This window comes from Myotis myotis, unplaced genomic scaffold (assembly GCF_014108235.1).
Source record: "Myotis myotis isolate mMyoMyo1 unplaced genomic scaffold, mMyoMyo1.p scaffold_m19_p_4, whole genome shotgun sequence".
Taxonomy (NCBI): Eukaryota; Metazoa; Chordata; class Mammalia; order Chiroptera; family Vespertilionidae; genus Myotis; species Myotis myotis.
The window spans coordinates 82,451,507-82,469,687 of record NW_023416346.1 but is presented as its reverse complement, the minus strand read 5'-3'; positions in this window follow the sequence as shown (position 1 = coordinate 82,469,687).

Below are 18,181 nucleotides of genomic sequence, written 5' to 3'. Positions count from 1 at the left end.
GCACCCAGGTAAATCATGCTGTGCAGGAATACACATAAGGGCAAACACATGTGTACACTGCAGATAGCTACCAGCTACATCAGTTCACCAAGTGTGTTATGAGTCATACCCATCACATCTGGCGTTAGAGCTTTGTCAAATTTCTGATAATACTCTCACTACCACTTTACAGTAATTCACAAGCTAAAACCATTCAATGCTCACTTCCAAAGCAAACTTTAGGTCTTTTTCAAGATTAAGTGTCATACTTACTTATTGTAGCACTCATGTATTTCTTTCCATTTAACATGTGTAAAACTGTGATAACCTTTTTATTACCATCCTACCTTTTTTGTCACTAACAAAGATTTTGTGTTGTGCCTTTGCAATATTGTAATTTATAAGTAATATGTATTTAGTCCTCCACAATTCCTTGCTCACAGCTACCAAAATCCTTGGCAGTTCCCAAGAGTTGAGAGTAATATAGATGTTTTTTGTTATGTTAATGATGTGACTGTTGGAAGGCACCTAAAGTTGGGGGCTGGTTGCCAAAGGAGCCAACCAAGTGATTAAAGGATTGGAATTTTCAGTCCCAACCCCAGCTCCCACCCCTCACCTCTGGTGAGAGGGGAGGGGCTGGAGGTTAAATCAAATGGCAATGGCAAAGGTTTTAATCAATTATAACTTTGTTATGAAGCCTCTCAAAACACAAACAAACAAAACTCGGGGTTCAGAGAGCTTCCTGGTTGGTGAATACGTGAATATGTGGGTGTTAGGTTTGATCAAGCCATTAAACTGATACCCCTCCCCCAGGAGCTGGCTTTTCAGACTACTTCACCATGGACATTCCCTTTGCTGAGACCACATTTCACTTATGGTGACCACATTTCATTATCTCCCCTCCGGGTCTGCATAAAAAAGTCTCTGCCCAGAAAAAAGCCCACCAAAAGTCCTTTAAAAGCCGCTGACTCCCATCACGGGGTGCTGGAGTCATCCAGGCTCAGCCACCTGGTGTGCGGATGATCGAATAAATTCGTAATCACTCACCATTCTGGCCTCATGCATTCCTCCTTCAGTGACCTAACATTTGGTGTCAGAAACCCATGAGGGTTCCACAGGGATGGGGAGCCATTGTCCCAGCTTTGGTCTACCAGAGTTTGCTACTTGGAGAGCAGTAGGCAGCTGCAGCTCATCCTGGGTTTACCTCCAAATCTTACTTGGGTGACTGATTGCCAGCCTCGATCAGGCCTCCCTCCCTTACGGGGTCTTCCCCAGCCAGCCAAGGAGGACACCGGACCAGGAATCTCTCCTTCTCCATTGCTGGCCCTCCATCCCACACCGGCGAATCTTCTCTAGGTGGGTGACGTTCCACAATTTCCCTTCTCTCAGGTCTTCTGCCCACTCTTATATCTCGGAAGTCCTAGCCCTAGGCCGGAAGACCCCTCAGCCATTTGGCTTTGGGTCCTTCTGAATTGGGGATGCCCAGTCCAAAGGGTCACCTCTCATTTCTAATGGTGATTTGTTTAGCAGCAGGGATGCCTGCCCTAAACAGTCACCTCTGGATTTGTGGTCTGTCACTCATGCTTCCTCTCTCGTGGGCCATGCCACACTCCCTCTGCACACTGGCAGGGGAGATCATACCCAAACACCTCACTTTATTTTGTAACACTGTTTGGCCACAACATAAACTAGATAATGAAGTATGATAGCAATCATCTCAGGTAGAAACTGTAGCTTAACTTTAACCCTGCTGTTTGGCTTCTGTACTTATTTGCTTTGTTTAATAATAGAAAAGTTACTTTGATTTTCTGAATTGTATAAATCATCCCATTCGATTGAATGCCTTATTGATTGTAACGTGACTATCCCATTGATTGTGATCTTACTGGTTTTAGAAAGTAAATTCCTCTGTACCTGGGAACCAGGACAGCACAATTATCCCAAGACCTGAGGGTTCCAGATAATGTTTCTGTCTACTCAGTGGTCCCAAGACCCGAGGGCTCTAGATAATGTGTTTCTGTCAACTCAGTGGTCCAAAGAGATAAGTAATCGGCTCAATCTCGCTTCTGTAACTGCTTTGTGCAAACCAGGGTCCTCATTCCAAACCCTGGGATGTAATCAATACCTTTGTGATTTTTGCCTATATACGTGTGGTGTTTCAGCCATCTTATCACTATGAGATTTGGGAGAGCAAGATGCCCCCTCATAGTCTTGGATTTTCAATAAATATGACTCCTTAATTCAACTTCTTGAGGCGTCTTTCTGTGATTCGCGGGGTACATTATAACAATAATAAGTCTCAATGGCCTGAAAATAGCACTTTTAGTTTTAACACACTAAGCAATTTGAATAATTGCTGTCACTGCAATGGAAAATGGTCAGAGATTCCCTACGTCCAGGCCTTTTTCACCCTTCAGTCCCAATCCTCTCTCTCAGTCCTGCTCTACCCATCAGATCTTTTTCCTTCACACAAAACATCTTACCCCTAACTCTTCCGATTCTGAATCTACTTTTGACCCAGCAGACCACTGACCTCCATCCCATTACACATCCCTCCCCTCACCTGCACTAGATTCCCAAAACCTAGACCCTCCTAACCAGCAACCACCCTCTTCCCCAGCCCCTCTTAACCAGCAACCATCCTCTCCCCCAGTCCCTGAGAGCCCAAATCCTAAGAATACAATTTCCAAAACAGCCTTTTCCCACATAAAACTCATTCTCAGGCCATCTAAAAGGCCACCTTCCTCAACAGCCTCTTCTTTTTTAAATTAACTTTTGTTTTATTGCTTAAAGTATTACAAAGAGTATTACATATGTATCCTTTTTTTCCCCTTGACCTTCCCCCAGCCTCCTCTTCCCCCCAGTGTCTTGTGTCCATTGGTTATGCTTATATGCATGCATACAAGTCCTTTGGTTGACCTCTTACCCCGCTCCCTCCTGCCCCCCAACCCTCCCCAGCCTTCCTGCTGCAGTTTGACAGTCTGTTTAATGCTGCTCTGCCTCTGTATCTATTATTGTTCATAAGTTTATAATGGTCTTTATTATCCATGAATGAGTGAGATCATGTGGTATTTTTCCTTCATTGACTGGCTTATTTCACTTAGCATAATGCTCTCCAGTTCCATCCATGCTGTTGCAAATGGTAAGAATTCCTTCTTTTTTACAGCAGCATAATATTCCATCGTGTAGATGTACCACAGTTTTCTAATCCATTCATCCATTTATGGGCACTTAGGTTGTTTCCAAATCTTAACTATAGTAAATTGTGCTGCTATGAACATAGGGGTGGATATATCCTTTCTGATTGGTGTTTCTAGTTTCTTGGGATATATTCCTAGCAGTGGGATTAATGGGTCAAATGGGAGCTCCATTTTCAACTATTTTAAAAAATATATTTTATTGATTTTTTATGGAGAGGAAGGGAGATGGATAGAGAGTTAGAAACATCGATGAGAGAGAAACATCGATCAGCTGCCTCCTGCACACTTCCCACTGGGGGTGTGCCCGCAACCAAGGTACATGCCCTTGACCGGAATCGTACCTGGGACCCTTCAGTCCTCAGGCAGACGCTCTATCCCCTGAGCCAAACCGGTTAGGGACATTTTCAACTTTTTGAGGAAACTCCATATTCTCTTCCATAGTGACTGCACCAGTCTGCATTCCCACCAGCAGTGCACGAGGGTTCCTTTTTCTCCGCATTCTCTCCAGCACTTGTTTTTTGATTTGTTGATGATAGCCATTCTGACAGGTGTGAGATGGTACCTCATTGTTGTTTTGATTTGCATCTCTCCAATGATTAGTGACTTGGAGCATGTTTTCATATGTCTCTTGGCTTTCTGAATGTCCTCTTTTGAAAAGTGTCTATTTAGATCCTTTGCCCACTTTTTGATTGGATTGCTTATCTTCCTTTTGTTAAGTTGTATGAGTTCCCTATAAATGTTGGAGATTAGGCCCTTATCAGTGATAACATTGGCGAATATGTTCTCCCATTCAGTGGGCTTTCTTGTTGTTTTGTTGATGGTTTCTTTTGCTGTGCAAAAGCTTTTTATTTTGATGTAGTCTCATTTGTTTATTTTCTCTTTAGTTTCCAATGCCCTAGGAGCTGTATCAGTGAAGAAATTGCTTTGGCATATGTCTGAGATTTTGTTGCTTTGGATTCCTCTAGTATTTTTATGGTTTCCTGTCGTACATTTAAGTCCTTTATCCATTTTGAGTTTATTTTTGTGTATGGTGTAAGTTGGTGGTCTAGTTTCATTTTTTTGCATGTATCTTTCCAATTTTCCCAACACTATTTATTGAAGAGACTGTCTTGACTCCATTGTATGTTCTTGCCTCTTTTGTCAAATATTAATTGAGCATATTGGTTCAGGTCGATTTCTGGGTTCTCTATTCTATTCCATTGATCTATATGTCTTTTCTTGGGCCAATACCAGGCTGTTTTGAGAACAGTGGCTTTGTAATACATCTTGATATCTGGTATTGATATCCCACCTACTTTGTTCTTCTTTCTCAGGATCGCTGCAGCTATTCGGGGTCTTTTTTTATTCCAGATGAATTTTTGGAGAGTTCATTCTAGGTCTGTGAAATATGTCATTGGTATTTTAATGGGGAGTGTGCTGAATTTATAGATTGCTTTAGGTAGTATGGACATTTTAACAATGTTGATTCTATGAGTTTATTTTTGTGTATGGTATGTTCTTCCATCTGTTTATGTCTTCCTCTATCTCTTTTTTCAACGTCCTATAGTTTTCTGAATAGAGGTCTTTTACCTCTTTAGTTAAGTTTATTCCTAGGTATCTTAATTTTTTTGGTGTGATGGTAAATGGGATTGCTTTTTTAGTCTCTCTTTCTGTAAGTTCATTATTGGTGTAGAGAAATGCCACAGATTTCTTGGCATTAATTTTGTATCCTGCACATTGCTGAATTCATTTATTAAGTCTAATATTTTTTTGATGGAGTCTTTAGGGTTTTTTATGTACAATATCATATCATCTGCAAATAAGGACAGTTTTACTTCTTCTTTTCCAATTTGGATGCCTTTTATTTCTTCTTCTTGTCTAATTGCAATGGCTAATACTTCCAGTACTATGTTGAACGGGAGTGGTGAGAGTGGGCATCCCTGTCTTGTTCCTGTTCTTAGGGCAAATGGTGTTAGTTTTTGTCCATTGAGTATGATGTTGACTCTGGGTTTGTCATATATGGCTTTTATTATGTTGAGGTATGATCCTTCTATTCTCACTTTGCTGAGAGTTTTTATCAAAAATGGGTGTTGAATTTTGTCAAATGCTTTTTCTGCATCAATTGATATGACCATGTGGTTTTTTTCTTTCAATTTGTTTATGTGATGTATCACATTTATTGATTTGCGGATATTGTACCATCCTTGCATCCCTGGGATAAATCCTACTTGGTCATGGTGTATGATCTTTCTGATGTACTGCTGGATCCGATTTGCTAAGATTTTGTTGAGGATTTTGGCATCTATGTTCATGAGGGATATTGGCCTGTAATTCTCTTTCATTGTGTTGTCTTTACCTGGTTTTGGTATTAGGGTGATGTTGGCTTCATAGAATGAGTTTAGAAGTGTTCCTTCCTCTTGAATTTTTTGGAATAGTCTGTGGAGGATAGGTTTTAGTTCTTCCTTGAATGTTTGGTAAAACTCCCCTGTGAAACCATCTAGCCCTGGAACAGCCTCTTCAATTCCCACGCCAATTCCACCCCTGAGGGAGGAAGCAGGAACTGAGGGTATTGTGGTCAATTATGATAAACTTTTTTTTAAAATATATTTTATTGATTTTTTACAGATAGAAAGGGAGAGAGATAGAGAGTTAGAAACATCAATGAGAGAGAAACATCGATCAGCCGCCTCCTGCACATCTCCCACTGGGGATGTGCGCGCAACCCAGGTACATGCCCTTGACCGGAATCGAACCCGGGACCCTTCAGTCCGCAGGCCGACGCTCTATCCACTGAGCCAAACCAGTTTCGGCTTATGATAAACTTAATGAAATCACTCAGGGACCTGACAAAAACCCAGCTCTCTTTCTCTCCTGCCTCATGGAGACCTTGCAGAAATTTACCACCATAGAGGAGCCCTTCTTCTGAACACCCATTTTATATCCCAATCAACCCCTGACACACACCATCAACTTTGAAAAATAGACACGTGTCCACAAACCCCTCTCAAAGACCTTGTTAATCTGACCTTTAAGGTCTTTAATAATAGAGATGAGGAGACCCAAATCCAAAAACAAAGGTGAGATCAGGCCAAGGCTGAGGCCCAGAAGGAGGCCTTCCAGCCTCTAGCCACCACTCTCATGAACCCCGAATGAAGTGCCAACCAAGGGTAAGTCAGGGGCTAAGCCTCCTCCAGGCCAATGATTCAAATGCAACAAGGAAGGCCGTAACTGGTTTGGCTCAGTGGATAGAGCGTCGGTCTGCAGACTGAAGGGTCCCAGGTTCGATTCCAGTCAATGGCATGTACCTTGGTTGTGGGCACATCCCCACTAGGGGATGTGTAGGAGGCAGCTGATCAATGTTTCTCTCCCATCGATGTTTCTAACTCTCTGTCCCTGTCACTTCCTCTCTGTAAAAAATCAATAAAATATATATATTTTTAAAAAACAAATGAAACAAGGAAGGACACTGAGTCAAGTCCTGCTCAAACCCGAGGCCCCCACCTGGGCCCTGCCCAAGGTACGGAAGGGAAGGCCACTGGAAATCAGACTGTAGTCTGGCCCCTCCAATCTGACCTCAGCCAGTCCAGGATGGCTGCCCTCTGGATCCAGTTTGGAGTTCCCAAACCTCCTGGGGCTGGCCACCGAAGAAGCTGCCCAGGCCCTAACAGGGCCCTTTAGACTTACATCACCAGTACAGGGCCTCAGGTAATGACTGTGGTGGCAGGTAAGGTGATCTTCTTTTTAATTGACACTGGGACCACTTATTCTGCCTTCTCTGAATTAGCTGGGACCCTTTTCCTTTCCTCAGTCTCTATTATGGGGGTTGACGGATTAGCCACAGTCATTAGCCACCTCACCTCTACACTGCATCTTACTAAATTCCCCCATTCACTCTTTTCTCATTCTACCTCAGTGCCCGGCCAGGGCTACCATGCATCCCCTCATAAAGGCCAGTTGTCCCAAACCAGAGTCACTTATGTCAGTTTCACGCTCTCACCCTACAAGGCCGAGCCATTCCTTAGACCAGGGGTCCTCAAACTATGGCTCAAGGGCCACATGCAAATACAAATATTATATTTGTTCCCGTTTTGTTTTTTTTACTTCAAAATAAGATATGTGCAGTGTGCATAGGAATTTGTTCATAGTTTTTTTTAAACTATAGTCCGGCCCTCCAACGGTCTGAGGGACAGTGAACTGGCCCCCTGTTTAAAAAGTTTGAGGACCCCTGCCTTAGACTGTAAATGCCTTATCTCCTTATCTCCTCCATGACTGTTCCTTCCTCTGAACAAGAAATGGTCTCCTTTCTCAGGCTCACTGGGTACTCTCACCTCTGGGTTCACAATTTTAGTCTTCTTGTAAAGCTCCTCTATGACATGACATGGCAAAGGGACCCCCTCACTGAGCCCTTAGATCCCAAGACCAACATTCTCACCCCTTTAATGCTCTGAAAACTGCTCTGACCACAGCGCCTTCTCACTCCCCGTCCCCAACTCCACCCTTCCCAAAGAACAACTTTCTTTACTGCACATGCTTACTTAACAGTCTGGCTATCATCAGAAGCTGAGCTCATTATCTCCCAAACCTTAGCATGTTATCTCTAAGGAAAAATCCAGCAGTTTTGAATCTAAGCAGCTAGAGGCCTGGGAACAGCCTGCTCCCTCCACCCCATGCCTTTTTCTCCAACCTCATATAAAGGGTGTCCCAAAATTCACTCAAGAAGTAATTTTTATAGAAAACACAGGTTTATAATTAAAAATTGAAAATTTTTTATTGATTCATAAAGTATACAGTATAGGGTTATGTACGGAAGAGCATATCGAGTAAATGGCCTCCACAGCTTTGCTGGCACATACGCACTCTTTTGTTGAAATTTTCCATGACCGTTTTGCATAAATGTGGCTGAATTTCGATGAGGCTCATTTTCATCTTGATGGCTTGGTTAATCGACAAAATTGTCGCATTTGGGATTCAGAAAATCCACGAGTGATTCTTGAGAAACAAATGCAACCACAATGTGTCACTGTTTGGTGCGGATTTTGGGATGGAGGCATCATCGGACCACTCTTCTTCTTTTTTTAATATATATTTTTTTAATTAAATCTTTATTGTTCAGATTATTACATTTGTTCCTCTTTTCCCCCCCATAACTCTTCTCCTCCGAGTTCCCGCCCCACCCTCCGCCCTCACTTTCCACCCACTGTCCTCATCCATAGGTGCACGATTTTTGTCCAGTCTCTTCCCGCATCTCCCACACCCCTTCCCCCCCCAAGAATAGTCAGTCCATTCCCTTTCTACGACCCTGATTCTATTATAATCACCAGTTTATTCTGTTCATCAGATTATTTATTCACTTGATTCTTAGATTCACTTGTTGATAGATGTGTATTTGTTGTTCATAATTTGTATCTTTACTTTTTTCTTCTTCTTCCTCTTCTTAAAGGATACCTTTCAGCATTTCATATAATACTGGTTTGGTGGTGATGAACTCCTTTAGTTTTTCCTTATCTGTGAAGCTCTTTATCTGACCTTCAATTCTGATTGATAGCTTTGCTGGATAAAGTAATCTTGGTTGTAGGTTCTTGGTATTCATCACTTTGAATATTTCTTGCCACTCCCTTCTGGCCTGCAAAGTTTCTGTTGAGAAATCAGCTGACAGTCGTTTGGGTATTCCCTTGTAGGTAACTGAGTTTCTTTCTCTTGCTGCTTTTAAGATTCTCTCTTTGTCTTTTGCTCTTGGCATTTTCATTATGATGTGTCTTGGTGTGGTCCTCTTTGGATTCCTTTTGTTTAGGGTTCTCTGTGCTTCTTGGACCTGTAAGTCTATTTCTTTCACCAGGTGGGGGAAGTTTTCTGTCATTATTTCTTCAAATAGGTTTTCAATATCTTGCTCTCTCTCTTCTCCTGGCACCCCTATAATTCTGATGTTGGTACACTTGAAGCTGTCCCAGAGGCTCCTTACGCTATCTTCGTATTTTCGGATTCTTTTTTCATTTTGCTTTTCCGGTTGGGTGTTTTTTGCTTCTTCACATTTCAAGTCTTTGACTTGATTCTTGCGCTCCTCTGGTCTGCTGTTGGGAGTCTGTGTAATATTCTTTATTTCAGTCAGTGTATGCTTAATTTCTAGTTGGTTCTTTATCACAACATCGAGGGTCTCATTAGATTTCTTGAGGATCTCACTACATTTATTGGCAGTTTCTAGAAAATTATTGAAAGACCTTAAAAGTGTGGTTTTGAGCTCTCTATCTTCCATTTCTGACATTTGCATCCTGTTTCTTTGTCTCCACATTTTTTTATGTTTTCTTGGTGCACCCCCTAGTGGTCTTTGTGCGCAGTCTTGTTGTAGTTAAGCCTTGATTGTTGTAGGTAATACTAGCGGGGATTTGACCTCCAGGCCAAGTGGCTGTGAGAATCAGCTGTGTCTGCAGTGAGAGAACTTCTGTCTTCTAGGGAGGTGCTAATCTAGCCTTTGCCTGAGGCTATCCGACAAGTGCCTCTGTGCAGGGCTTGGGCGGGGCGGGTCCCAGGGGATCAACAGGGCGGGCGGAGCAAGCAGTTATGGCTGCTCTCAGTCCCGTCCCCAGGGGCTCTGCCTCTCAGAGTCCCAGCAACCGCTGCAAACCTTGGAGAGAAAGCTGCCTTCGAGTTCCGACCGAAGCCAGACAGTCCCGCTTCTCCCATTTGAGTCTGGGTCCCTAGAGACTTGCCCGAATCTGGATCTCAGAGTCTGAGACTCCCTCCCGATTGAAACAGACAACCGGGCCCTCAGCCGCCAGCCCGCTCCGCATGCACTCCGCACCTTAGTATTTGACTTCAGCACTGCGCCTCCTCTGAGTCTCGGTATGATATTCTCTTTCCACCTATTTGTAGAACTTCCACTCAGCCAGCCTTCCTGTGGTTCTGAATGATGTCCGTTTCGTCTTTTAGTTGTATTTTTGAAGTGGTTGTTCGAGGCAGCAAACTCCGGAGTTAAACTATGCCGCCATCTTGGTTTCTCAGCCGTAATGTCAGACCATTCTTTTTAAAAAATGCGGCTGCTCAGGCAATAACAGTTAATGGTGCTCGCTATTGAGACATGATAATCCATTTTTTTGTGCCTAAATTGCAAGATATGGATGTGGACAACATGTGGTTTCAACAAGACGGTGCCACATGCCATACAGCCTGAGAAACAATTCAATTACTGCATGAGTCATTTCCTGTTCGTGTAATTTCCCGTTTTGGTGATCAGAATTGGCCACCCAGATCATGCGATTTAATGCTGTTGGACTTTTTTCTTTGGAGTTTTTTGAAGTCTAAGGTTTATGCCAACAAGCCCATGACCACCCACACCTTGAAGGAGGAAATTGAGCACTGTATAGACGAAATTCAGCCACATTTATGCAAAACTGTCATGGAAAATTTCAACAAAAGAGTGTGTATCTGCCAGCAAAGCCGTGGAGGCCATTTTCCCAATATGTTATTCCGTACATAACCCTATACTATATACTTTATGAATCAATAAAAATTTTCAATTTTTAATTATAAACCTGTGTTTTCTATCAAAAGTACTTCTTGCATGAATTTTGGGAAACCCTTTACCTATACATAATAGTCTTTATTAAGTTAAAGACTTTGGAGCATTGCAGGGTTAAATAATAAACATCTAAAATATTTTTAAAAGAACATAAAATATTGAAACATTAATTGCTAGACAAGTTTTAATTCACTTGCTCTTAGCTTTTATTACAGAAGGTCTATTGTACTTTGTTGAATGTGTATTTTCTTCAAAGTAAGAGTGTGCATAAAGTATGTTGATAAACGTCAATCTAAGAAATGTGGGCTGTTTACCTTTTGGTTATCATTGAAAAACTAAGGTTTTTAAGAGCAAAAAATTCTAATACATTTTAAAGAAAAAATTAAAAAAAGGTCTATAAAAGTTGCTGAAGGTATTACAGAAAGAAACAATATTAGAGTAGAAATAATGGAAGGTCTGAAGCATGGTTATGCAGTTTTTTTAAATTTTTTTCTTTATTGATTAAGGTATTACATATGTGTCCTTAACCCCCATTGCCCTCCCACCTCCCCACTCATGCCCTCACCCCCCTGTTGTCTGTGTCCATTGATTAGGCTTATATGCATGCATGCAAGTCCTTTGGTTGATCTCTCTCCCTTATCACCACCCTCCCCTGCTTTCCTCTGAGGTTTGACAGTCTGATCAATGCTTCTCTGTTTCTGGATTTGTTTTTGTTTATCAGTTTATGTTGTTCATTACATTCCATAAATGAGTGAGATCATGTGATATTTATCTTTCTCTGACTGGCTTATTGCACTTAGCATAATGCTCTCCAGTTCTATCCATGCTGTTGCAAATGGTAAGAATTCCTTCTTTTTTACTGCAGCGTAGTATTCCATTGTGTAGATGTACCACCGTTTTTTAATCCGCTCATCTGCTGATGGGCACTTAGGCTGTTTCCAAATCTTAGCTATGGGGAATTGTGCTCCTATGATCATAGGGGTGCATATATCCTTTCTGATTGGTGTTTCTAGTTTCTTGGGATATATTCTTAGAAGTGGGATCACTGAGTTAAATGAGAGTTCCATTTTTAGTTTTTTGAGGAAACTCCATACTGTTCTCCACAGTGACGGCACCAGTCTGCATTCCCGCCAGCAGTGCACGAGGGTTCCTTTTTCTCCACATCCTCTCCAGCACTTGTCGTTTGTTGATTTGTTGATGATAGCCATTCTGACAAGTGTGAGATGGTACCTCATTGTTGTTTTGATTTGAATCTCTCGGATGATTAGTGACTTTGAGCATGTTCTCATATGTCTTTTGGCTTTCTGAATGTCCTCTTTTGAAAAGTGTCTATTTAGGTCCTTTGCCCATTTTTGATTGGATTGTTTATCTTCCTTTTGTTAAGTTGTATGTGTTCCCTATAAATGTTGGAGATTAAACCCTTATCGGTGATAACATTGGCAAATACGTTCTCCCATGCAGTGGGCTTTCTTGTTGTTTTGTTGGTGGATTCTTTTGCTGTGCAAAAGCTTTTCATTTTTATGTCGTCCCATTTGTTTATTTTCTCTTTAGTTTCCATTGCCCTAGGAGCAGTATCAGTGAAGAAATTGCTTTGGCATATGTCTCAGATTTTGCTGCCTGTGGATTCCTCTAGTATTTTTATGGTTTCCTGTCTTATGTTTAAGTCCTTTATCCATTGTGAGTTTATTTTTGTGTATGGTGTGAATTGGTGGTCTAGTTTCATTTTTTTGCATGTATCTGTCCAATTTTCCCAACACCATTTATTGAAGAGACTGTCTTGACTCCATTGTGTGCTCTTGCCTCCTTTGTCAGATATTAATGAGCATAGTGGTTTGGGTCAATTTCTGGGTTCTCTATTCTATTCCATTGATCTATATGTCTGTTCTTGTGCCAGTACCAGGCTGTTTTGAGAACAGTGGCTTTGTAATACAGCTTGATATCTGGTATTGAGATCCCACCTACTTTGTTCTTCTTTCTCATGATTGCTGAAGCTATTCGGGGTCTTTTTTTATTCCAGATGAATTTTTGGAGAGTTCATTCTAGGTCTGTGAAATATGCCATTGGTATTTTAATAGGGATTGTATTGAATCTATAGAATGCTTTAGGTAGTATGGACATTTTAATGATGCTGATTCTACCAATCCATGAACACGATATGTTCTTCCATCTGTTTATGTCTTCCTCTATCTCTTTTTTCAGTGTCCCGTAGTTTTCTGCATTCCTAGGTATCTTAATTTTTTTGGTGTGATGGTAAATGGGATTGCTTTTTTAGTCTCACTTTCTGTAAGTTCACTATTGGTGTAAAGAAATGCCATAGATTTCTTGATATTAATTTTGTATTCTGCTACATTGCTGAATTCATTTATTAAGTCTAATAATTTTTTTAAAATATATTTTATTGATTTTTTACAGAGAGGAAGGTAGAGGGATAGAGAGTTAGAAACATCGATGAGGGATTCAGGAAGATGGCAGCGGTATAGGCAGACGCGTCCCAGGTCGTGTCCCTGAGCAAATGGAGTGAGCAGCTGAAACTAGTAACATCCACCCCGAATTGGCGAAATTCCTCAGCTGGCGAGACGGTTTGCAGCGGGGAAGAGCAGAACTCCCCTGGAAAGGTAAAAAAACCAGGGATTCGGGCAGGAAAGTTTGCCAGACCTCTGAGCACAGAGAGTCGGAGGGAGACCGCGTGGCAGACAGCCTCGTCCCTTGGGACAGGCACAGCCCCTAACAGGGGAAAGGAGAACCGCGGGATTCCTGGCGCTGCCCGGGGAATTGAGAGCTGGGTCTGTGATCACAGAGGACTGAGCCTAAAGGGGGCAGCCTGAAGAGCTGACCAGACCATGCAGTCCCGGTAAGAGAAGAAGCTTACAGAAACCAAGCCTTCCCCGTTTCCGCGGCCGGCGTTTGTTTTTTTGTTTTCACTGAACCCTGTTCATGGGACATTTCGGATACAGACACTCACCTGTGCTGAAGAGAGGGAGAGTGTGCGGAGGAGTGGAATCTGGGGAGAGACTGAGGAGAGAAGGGGGGCCGGGAGAGGTGGCAGCGAATTGAGTGCTGAGACACCCCTGAGCCCAGGACTGAGGCAGCCATTCTCTCCAGAGAGTGAGACTCCTCCCCCCAGCCCCCAGGCAAGGAGCACAGCCACACCCAGACTCCACCCTGTAGGAGATCAAGGATTAAAATAACCTGATCAGTCCCTGGGAGTTAACAGGGTCTGGCCTATAGAGGGATTTTCAATCCCAGCAACAACACAGCACTGGTAACTCTTACGCAGCCAGCTCTGGGCAGTGAACTTCCACTGGACAGAGAGGCCCTGTAGCCTCAGAGGCCAACCCCAGAACACTGCCACCCAGAGGCTGACCCACAAACTGACTCTTTGCTAAACACAAAATAAGGCAGTCTGGGAAACAAATGCGGCTTGCTTTAAAATAAGGACTGTGGTTTACAACACAGAGGAACAGTGTATCGCAGGGAAACTCAACACTCTCCTGAATACCTGGCAGGTCTAAGGCGAGCCACACTGAAGAATAGAAGAACCGAAGGACCTTCACTACTGCAATATTTTTTTTTCTTTTTTCACCTTTTACCTAAGAAACCATTTTTTTTCTTTTTTTTTCTTTTTTTTTCTTTTTTTTTCTTTTCTTCTTCTTTTTTTTTTCTTCTTTTTTCCATCACCTGATTTTACCCTTTTAATTACTACCTTCTTATTTTTAACCGGTATTATTACTGCTACCATTTTACCATTTTTTTTAAAGTGCCATTTTATTTTCTCTTTATTTTATTTTGGGATTAGTGTTCTCCATTCTATTTTCATCACTATATTATTGGTTGTTTCTAGTTTGCATTCATCTCCAGGGAGCTGTTGCTGGAATTTGTTGGGATTAATGGCTGTTCTATAGGAGTATTCTCCTCATATAAAAAAGTCTCTTCCCCTCTTCCACTTCATTCTCTCTTTTCGCTCTTTTTTTCTTTTCCTTTCTTTTCTCGCTTTCATTCCCCCCCTCCTTTTTCCCAATTTCATTTTTGCACTCCTTTTTTTGGTCCCTAATTTTCTTTTCTTTTTTCTCTTTTCTCTTTTTCTCTTCCTTCTTCCTTATCCCCTAATTCTCTTAATTCAGGTGGTCAACTTTATTTGGGGTTATTAATATCGTGAATATATTTGTGTATAGTGCCTGGTACGTGGTGCCTTGTTGTGTTGTATTTTGTGCCTTTAAATCAACACAGCAGATCCAAGCAACAGCAACCTCCTGAGCACCACACCCTCTGCTGAGGAACAGCAGCTGTACGTGAAGCCTCGCCCCACCAGCCAGAAGAGCCACCACAGCTGTGAACAGCACCCACCAGAGGAGCTGCTGCCAACTGAAGAACAGCTGATACCGCAACCGCCCGAAGAGCAACCGCAGACCAAGGAGTCACTGCCACCAAGGGAGCAGCCACTGAACGACTCAAAGTCTCTATATGTCAGTGAGATCAAACATGGGTAGACAAAGAAACCCCCAAAGGAAAGAGAAGGAGGACTCTCCAGAAAAGCAGCTAAGTAATACAGAGGCATGCAACATGACAGAAAAAGAATTCAGAATAAGGGTCCTAGAGTGCATAAACCGGATGGAGGAAAAAATCAACAACCTCTGCAAGAAGCAAGAAGAAACAGATGAAAAAATCGATAACATATGGAAGAACTAGAAGAAACAGATGAAAAAATCAACAACTTAAGTAAGACCCAAGAAGAAATGAAGAGTGATATAGCTGCAATGAAAAACTCCATTGAAAGTATCAAAAGTAGACTAGGAGAAGCGGAGGACCGAATTAGTGATTTAGAAGACAAGGAAGCAAAACACACCCAAAACGTACTGCAATTGGAGAAAAAAATGAAAAGACAGGAGGAGAGCCTAAGGGAGCTTTGGGACAACATGAAACGAAACAACATACGAATAATAGGGGTACCAGAACAACAGAAGGATGAACAAGGATTAGAAAACCTATTAGAAGAAATAATATCAGAAAACTTCCCTGAGGTGAGGAAGAAAAAAGTCACACAAGCCCAGAGAGTCCCAAACAAGGTGAACCCAAAAAGACCCACACCAAGACACATCATAATTACCATGGCAAATGTTCAGGACAAAGAGAGACTCTTACAGGCTGCAAGAGAGAGACGGAAAGTTACATACAAGGGATCTCCCATTAGATTGTCAAATGATTTCTCAACAGAAACACATCAGGCCAGAAAAGAATGGACGGAAATTTACAAAGTGATGCAAAGCAAAGGACTGAATCCAAGAATACTCTATCCAGCAAGGCTATCATTCAAACTTGAAGGGGAAATAAGAAGCTTCACAGACAAAAAAAGGCTAAGGGAGTTTATCACCACCAAGGCAGCAATGCAAGGAATGCTAAAGGGACTGGTATAAAAATAAGAAATAAAAAGCTCAGAAAGAAAACAGCCACACAAAAAAAGAAATGGCTACAAACAAGTACCTTTCAATAACAACTTTAAACGTAAACGGACTAAATGCTCCAAACAACAGACATCGAGTGGCTGAATGGATAAAAAAACATGACCCATACATCTGCTGTCTACAAGAAACCCACCTCATTAGAAGGGACTCACACAGACTGAAAGTGAAAGGATGGAAAAATATCTTTCAGGCAAATGGAAAGGAAAAGAAAGCTGTGGTAGCAATACTTATATCGGACAAAATAGACCTCAAAGTGAAGGCCATAACAAGAGATAAGGAAGGCCACTTCATAATACTAAAGGGATCAATACAACAAGAAGATATAACCCTGGTAAACATATATGCACCCAATGCATGAGCACCCAAATTCATAAAAAAACTCCTGGAAGATATCAAAGGAGACATCGACAACAATACAATCATAGTAGGGGACTTTAATACACCACTGACAGCACTGGATAAGTCCTCTAGACAAATAATCAGCAAAGATACAGCAATCCTAAATGACTCACTAGATCGGATGGACTTAATAGACATCTTCAGAACACTTCACCCGAAAGCCAGGGAATATACATTCTACTCAAATGCTCATAGGACATATTCAAAAATAGACCATATATTGGGTCACAAGCAAAGTATCCCCAAATTCAAGAAAATTGAAATCATAAAAAGCGTCTTCGCAGACCACGATGGCATAATATTAGAAATAAACTACAATAAAAACAACCCAAAATACTCAAACACCTGGAAGCTGAATAGCATGCTATTAAATATTGATTGGGTTACCAATGAAATCAAAGAAGAAATTAAAAACATCCTGGAAACTAATGACAATGAAAACACAACAATCCAAAACCTATGGGACACAATGAAAGCAGTCCTGAGAGGGAAGTTTATAGCTCTACAGGCCTATCTCAACAAACAAGAAAAAATGGTAGTAAATCATCTAACTCTACAACTCAAAGAATTAGAAAGAGAGCAACAAGAAAACCCCAGAGTGAGCAGAAGGAAGGAGATAATAAAGATTAGAGCAGAAATAAATGACATAGAGACCAAAAAAACAATATAGAAAATCAATGAAACCAAGAGCTGGTTCTTTGAAAGGATAAACAAGATTGACAAACCTCTAGCCAGACTCACCAAGAAGCAAAGAGAGAGGACCCAAATAAACAAAATCAGAAACGATAGAGGCGAAATAACAACAGACCCCACAGAAATACAAATGATTGTTAAAAAATACTATGGACAGCTCTACTCCAACAAACTAGACAACCTGGAGGAAATGGACAAATTCCTAGAAAAATACAACATTCCAAAACTCAATCAGGAAGAATCTAAAAATCTCAACAGGCCAATAACAATGGAAGAAATTGAAGCAGACATCAAAAAGCTTCCATCAAACAAAAGCCCAGGACCAGACGGCTTCACAGGGGAGTTTTACCAAACATTCAAGGAAGAACTAAAACCTATCCTCCTCAGACTACTACAAAAAAATTCAAGAGGAAGGAACACTTCCAAGCTCATTCTATGAAGCCAGCATCACCCTAATACCAAAACCAGGTAAAGACAACACAATGAAAGAGAATTACAGGCCAATATCCCTCATGAACATAGACGCCAAAATCCTCAACGAAATCTTAGCAAATAGGATCCAGCAGTACATCAGAAAGATCATGCACCATGACCAAGTAGGATTTATCCCAGGGATGCAAGGATGGTACAATATCCGCAAATCAATAAACGTGATACATCACATAAACAAATTGAAAGAAAAAAACCACATGGTCATATCAATTGATGCAGAAAAAGCATTTGACAAAATTCAACACCCATTTTTGATAAAAGCTCTCAGCAAGGTGGGAGTAGAAGGATCATACCTCAACATAATAAAAGCCATATATGACAGGCCCACAGTCAACATCATACTCAATGGACAAAAACTAACACCATTTCCCCTAAGAACAGGAACAAGACAGGGATGCCCCCTCTCACCACTCCTGTTCAACATAATACTGGAAGTGTTAGCCATTGCAATTCGGCAAGAAGAAGAA